Source organism: Psammomys obesus, unplaced genomic scaffold, assembly GCF_907164565.1.
Source record: "Psammomys obesus unplaced genomic scaffold, mPsaObe1.curated_primary_1811, whole genome shotgun sequence".
NCBI lineage: Eukaryota > Metazoa > Chordata > Mammalia > Rodentia > Muridae > Psammomys > Psammomys obesus.
Window position 1 is genome coordinate 1073007 of NW_026593286.1, and position 7075 is coordinate 1080081.

Here is a 7075-nt window from a genome sequence, read left to right on the forward strand (position 1 = left end):
GCTTGGGCCCCTGCCACCGTCAGTAGGGCACTTGCAGCTGGTCCAGGCTCCTGCTTGCTTCATGGGCTCCGACCTCCCGCCACTTGCCTGGAATGGGCTCAGGGTTACACCTGGGCTGAGGCTCTGTGGAGGCCTGTCTGGCCTAGCACTGCCACCAGTGCACGCCTCTCTGTGACCTGACCAGGTTCAGCGTCTGAGCTATTTCTGGGCTGCAAATGGCAGATCTCTAGGATATGGTGGCCCTTGCTATGATGTGAGGTCAAATGACGCCCTGTATGGGTAGCTCCCTCTCCCCTAGGGGAACCCTTAGCACCTTACCTGCAAAGGTGCAGCCTAGCACTTTTCCACAGGCTGCACTACTAGCCGCCAAGACAGTGCTCCTCTCCACAGTGGACTCTCCATAACCTTGAGGGACTATGCATGTGAGCAGCTAGGGACTGCTGTGGAACCGACTAAAGAATCTCCAGGGCAGCGTATAAGGGCTGGCAGGTCCCCAGCAGCCTCCCTCCCTTGCAGGGTAGGACACCTGGGATGGCAGTGGCTTTCGTGCTCCCAGGGAGGGGCCTTTGGAGGCGTGCCAAGGCCAGGTTTCTCTTCCTGCTTTTACTGATCAGGATATTGACCACAAGTGGCAGAAAGCTGCTGGAGTCTGCCTTGTTAGGTAGCCCCTGAGGTAACTCACTTGCCGCAGCCTTGGATAAAAGGAAACAGACATGGTACCCACGGGGTCCACTACTCACTAGCTGCATGAAGGGACCCAGCTCACAGCATCCACGTCTCCTCTGGGGGTGGAAGAAGTGCTGACCACGACATTTGGGATGTCCCAAATGTGCAGGGAACAAGCTGCCCCGCTGCTGGGTACTGTCTCTAGAGTTCACAGAGGTACCCCATCCTTTCTGGGAGATACTGTGAGGCTCTGCCAAAGCATCAGCCCATAGCCGAGACAGAGTTTACACCAAGAACCAGGGAGGGACGTAGGTCATTTGTCCTCTCAGCTCTAGGTAGGCAGGGCCTGTCAGAGCCTTGGTGATAAAGAGCAAGGAGGCTGAGTGGGAATAGTTGTTCTGGCAGCCAGAGCTGAGGGGACCTCTTGACAGAGGGGGTTCTGCTGAAGCTGCCAGCTGCAGTCAAGGTGACAAGATCTGGGGAGGAACAGAGAGAAGATGCCCCCCGCACACGAACACCTCTTCTGTTCAGCCTCCGTCACCTATACAGCCTCCTTCCTTGCTGCCCCCAACCTACCAAGAAGGGAGAGTGGTTACATTGCAGGGTAACAGTTGCCGAGAGAGATCTTGCATCCTGAAGTTCTGGCTGCTGGAACCACGTGATTCCTGAGATGAGCAGTGCACCACCAGACTCTGCCTTACTTGCCCCTGGGTTCCTGGCCGCAGAGACACAGTCACACATGAGGCAACATAGGCATCAACTTAGCTGTCCCTCATAGCTCGTCACAGGCATAGCTTGTCACACAATAGGGCATTGAATGTCAAATCTAGGTTTTTGCCTGGTTAGGGCTAACTCCTGTAGAAGTTGGGAACAGAGTTACAATGAGAGATTTTGGAAGGATGGGTTCTGGGACCACTGTATGCAGAGCACATGGGAATGCCTTGGGGCCCTTGCCCAAAGTGTGGTATAGTTGTGAGACAGAAAGCAGACATGGATGAATGGAAAACAAAAACATAAAGAGAAACTGCATTCCTCCAAGCTGTTTGAAGCTAGGGCCTGCATTTCTGTTGTCACGGAGTATGAAATTGAGGGGAGAAAGCCAACAGAGTGCTTGACCCCAAGCACCCAGCTTGCATAGAGTCATGAAGAGATCTGGGGGGTGGGGTAAGGAATATTGAGTTCTCAGAAGTCTGAGATCCTGACTTCTCAGAGGGATGTGGGAACAGGCTGAAGGCCTGTTGGTTCCTTTTTCCTGTGATCTGACACTACCTCCCCCAGCTGGTGGAACCAACATGTTCTCTGTTCTCTTTAGCTCCACAATCATCTTTCAGTGGCTCCAAAAGCAACTTCCAAAGAGCCAACAGTCAAAGTCACTGCTATCTGTTATAGGTGCAAAGTGGTGCCAGCAGGCAGCCGGGGTCAGAGGCATGGAGTAGGCCCAAGTGACAGGTGACGACACTTTGACTTCTTAGGAGGTGATGTGGTGCCTGGGGAATATGGAAAACCTAGGGTGCCCATATCCCTGTAGGGAGCCCACCCTGGGCAGCACCCTGGAGAAAGAAGAAGATGCTGAGGGACTGCTGAGAGGAAACTGGCCTTCAGGAGCTACTGGTAGCCTGGGGCAGCCCAGGGGCCAGGATCTTTCAGCAAAGGCATCAGAGTCTCTACCAGAAGGAAGCAGAACCCTGAGAGGTTCTGCAGAGCCTGGACGATGGATTGGAGAGCTGTCCCTCCTACCTCTTTCTGTCCCGAGAACTCCATGTCTGGGGGAAATGTGATCTCATTACTGTGTTAGGTCAGGATGGCATCTGGGGTTCCACACAGGGGTCTCAGACCAAGATGGGCCCTAGAGATTGCTCCTGTGTGGGCTCTGGGAAGTAAGGTGCTATTTCCTCCTTTACTGGGGGCTGCTGGAGTGGGCAATGAGGTGCTGGGGGGTGCATTCTGCTCAAGGGTGGTCCTACCTGGGCTCACCCGCTGCCTGCCCCAAACCCCTGCCTGCAGGCACTCCACATCAAGGCAGCACGCTGGCAGCTGCTCGACTCTGCTGAATCCCACGTCCCTTTGATCAGCCGGAAGTCTGGGCATGTCTCCGTACCCAGGCCAGCTGAAATAAGACCTGCTCAGACAAGGTTGGGCCACCCATATGGGCTGCAGCTATGCCCTTGCAGAAGCCCATTTCTGTCCCTGTCCGAGAGCCTCCACCAGGAGATATGGCCCCAGATAACTCAGCTCTGGGCCCAGCTGTCCTTGCATCCTTGGAACGGTTTTCTTTTCTGCTGCCCTGACCCTGAGACAGGTTACTGAGGAAAGAAGAAACTTGCATGTGACCACCCAGCCAGGTCTGATGTGTTTGGACAAAGCTCTCCACGTGGCTGATAGGTGGAGGGAGACCAGAATGCTGTTACTTTCAGGGCCCTGGGACAGTAGGAGCTGGGCTGTCACCCGGGCTCATCTGCTTTCTTTTCTCCGAGGGGCTTCTGCCTGCCCCCGGCAACTCTTCTGCTTAGACAGCTGCTAGCTTCTGGTCTGTTCTTCTACAGCGCATGCAGACTGGTTGTTCTTTTCGTAAAACCGGCTTCCATCAGAGGCCTGCGGGGACTCTGCCTGCCGAGTGGAGCTCAGCCCTGAGTGTGTGTGGCAGCAGCCGTGTGAGCCTCATCAATGTCTCTGGAAGGGTGTTTCCACCGAGTCAAATGCTCTACCTGCCCTCCTCGGATGCCAGCTTTTCCCTTGGGGTAGGCGAGGCTTCGCAATGCTTCCAGCTCCAGAGGTTTGGAGCAGAAGGGTTTTGTAGTCATATAGATAGAGCTCCTGAAACCTCAAGAGGCAGAGGACTTGCCTCTAGCCCTCATCATTCTCGTGTGATGGACATGGCTCTTAGGCCGACCTAGATCCAGGGCTTATTCTGTTTTCTAAACAGCCATTTCCAGGGTAAGGCTGTTTTTGTTTTGTTTTGTGGCAGGGTTTCTCTGTGTAGTCCTAGTCTCTATAGACCAGGCTGGACTAGAACCCAGAGATCTGCCTGCCTCTGCATCCCAAGTTCTGGGATTGAAGATGTGTGCTGTCTCCACCAGGTGGGTAAGGCCAATTGAACATGCATGGTTAGTAGCTGTGGAGACGAGGGCTGCCTGGTGGGCTAGGACTGGCCCACTCACAGCTACTGCACTGAACTTCCATCTGCTTCAGGAAGAAGCATGTAGGACACCGACCACCGAACTCCTTGGGAGCTCCACTGTTTAGAGCATGGCCCAGAAACTCTTGAGATATTGTGTCGCTGTATGTGGGTCAGGGCCAGGGTATCTGGCAGGTCCCTGTGGCAGCCACATGCTTGCCCAGAGCCTCCTCTGGGCAAGGCCATCATCTACCAACGGCAGTCTAGTTAGAAACTCCCTCATGTCATCACCTGGACAATGTCACTCTCTGGCCTCTGTGTACATCCACAGATACGACCTCACTCAAGGCCAAACACTAAAGTAGATGCTGTGTGGTGGTGTAGCAGAAGCACAGCCACTCTGAGCAGTGTGGAGGGTCCCTGCCTGTCGGGAGCCGCTCCTGCCATTGCAAGATGGCGCCGGCCGGTCGCGACACCTGCCTTCCTAGTGGTTATTACAGACACGGCTGCCCCTGGTGACGCTCGTTTGGGATTCCTGGCTGCTGCTCACAGGATTATCCCTAGGGAGAGTTACCTCAGAGCTGAGCTGGACAAGGGGCAGGAGATAGGCAGGGTACCTTCACCTACCAGCCATGAGACATAGAGAGTAAGAGTAGACATCACCTCCAACTCTGCTAAGATCCGTAGGCCTGGTGGGAGGTGGCTGTGGCTTCAGTAAGCCTTGCTGGCACCACACAGGCAGGAGAGGTAGCTGTACACTTGAGCAGGACCTAGGCTTGTGTTGGGTCAGGACTCAGGTGTACACTGTAGGCATTGGCCTAAGGCAGGGGAGAAGGGCACACAAGGTAGAGTCTTGTTATAAAGGGGGGCATTGCAAGGGCCTGGGCATGCACAGCCTCGGTGGGTGAGCTGCAACCCTGTGTGTCATATGTGTTCCTCTCCATAAGGGCACCTTTGGCAGGCGGTCTCTAGAGGGTAAGAGCCAAGGGCAGTGGACCTGGATAGGTGGGTGCGTGGGTTCTTGACACTTGGAGGGAGCCAGCATCTAGTTGCAGGAGGGGACTTATTGCCTACCTGAGGGTAGCCATGCTTGGGGACTGGGAGGGATACGGGCCCATTGCCAGGATCCTGGATGGGTCAGGGAGTTCGGTCTCATCTGACCAGATGCAGCTGGATGTGGAAGAGGATTCCTGCCACAGTGTTGGGTGTGAGGGTGTTGCTCACAAATAGTCAAGGGCTAATCCAGGGAGAGAAGAGGGGAATAATACTGAAGCAACGTGCAGCTGCAGCTGATGATGATAGTCCAAGAAGCTGGTACCCACAGCCCATGGCCGTGAGCTGACCAGGAGTCAGCTGACTAGTAGCCAAGCCTAGTTGTATGTCCTATCCTTGAATCAAACCAGGGGAGAAGGTGGACACAGGAAGTGGACTGCCCTTCTTAGAGGTAACTGGTGGCATTGATAGCTAGCTGGACTGGCCCTTGACTCTTGTTCTCTGGTGATAGTCTGGCAAAAGTGTCTTTATAGGAGCAGACAGATATGACAGACCCACTATTCCTGAAGGCCTCATGCCAAAGTGCTTTTCTTCTTAAGATGGACAGAAGACCATAGAGGGTGGTGGACATGCTGGCCTGTTACATCAGCAGGCACCCAGCCATTGGGCACCTGGACGAGGCATAGGATGTTCCCTGGATAGCCACAATAAAGTCTCCATGTTGGAGCTGGGGACTCACATTAAAAACTCACTACAAAGCTATGGTAATCAAAACAGACATACAGATCAATGGTATTGAGGGCTCAGACATAAAGCTTGCTCATCTGTGATCACTTGCCATTGGCAAGAATACCAAGACTATTATAGGAGAAAGAATAGTCAGTCCCTTTAACAAGCCAGTCCAGGACAGCTGAAGTTAGACTCTTCCCTCACATCATACTCAAAGATGAACTCGAAATGGATCAAAAGATACAAAGAACTAAAATTATAAAGCTCTTAGAAGAAAATCCTAGATGAAAACCTTTGTCATTTTGGATTTAGAAAAGGATTCCTCACTGTGATTTTTGGCAAGCAACAAAATTTAAAAAGTAGATGAATTCAACTTTGTCAAAATTAAAAAAACTGCACCAAGGGAGTGTAACTAAACAAGTAAAAGGACAGCCCAGAGGATCAGAGAAAAGTCTTGCAAATCACCCTTGACAGGGATGTAGTGTTCAGAAAATATAAAGAGGCTTTATAATCAAAGGTAAAAAGGTCAGCTGGAGAAAGGAGAAAGGAGCTGAATAGGTATTTTCCACAATGGTGTAAATGGTTCTATGGCGATTTTGTTATGTGAATCTTATTCCAGCAAAACTCAAGAGAACAGGGTGTTCCCGAGGGGCAGGTCGGTAGACTGGAGCCTCAGGCAGCTGTGTGGAGCCAGCTCCATGCAGGGGTGACACTGTCATCCTTCCAAAGTGTCTCCTACATGGCACCAGTTAGAATGTGGTGGAGGTTGGGGGAACAGAGCCGTGATGGCAACTTCCCTGTTGCTAAAAACTGAGGAGAACAGTTTTTCAGGATGAAGGTGCGGAACCCCGAGTCCTGACCTAAAATGCTGACCCTCCCTTCCCCCACCCCCAGCCCTGCAGTCCACAGGGCTTCTTCCATGAGCAGAAACTGAGGGGCAGACTGGCCTCTGGAACCTCAATTAGAAGCAAGGGGTGTGGTCATAGCTACAGGATAGACCAGAGTGAACCATCAGTGCCCTGGGAAGGAATAGTCCACCAAGACCTGGTACAACCAACTATCCTCTTCCTCACTGTAGGACAGGAGAGGGCAACAGAGTGAGCCAGTCCCTTCCTTGCTATGGGAGGGAAGGAGACAAAGTAAGCTGGCCTCTGTCTCTTGTCAATCAATCTGCAACAAAACTCCTTTGTGCTGACGGTTGAACCCAGAGCGTTGTACATGCTAGGGCTTGTCATGTAGTCTCTCAATGAGCTATGTACTCACAGCCCCCTCCCCTCTTTTGTTTTGAGGCAGGACTTCCTTAAGCTGCCCAGACAGCCTTGAACTTGTAGCCCTTCTGCCCCGTTTTCCTGAGTGCTGGGATTGTGAGTCTGTAACACCAGAGATCATTCCTCTGCCTTTTTGTAAATGCTGGTGCATCAGTCTTTGCCACAACATATGATCGGCTGTCTCTGTGACAGGGAAGGTGCCATTGGAGGCGAGCGTCCTCCAATGTCTTTATTGGCCTTCTAATTCCAGGGCTTGTCCAGGGCCAACAAGTCCTTCCTCGGCCCTCAGAAGCCTTGGGTTGCA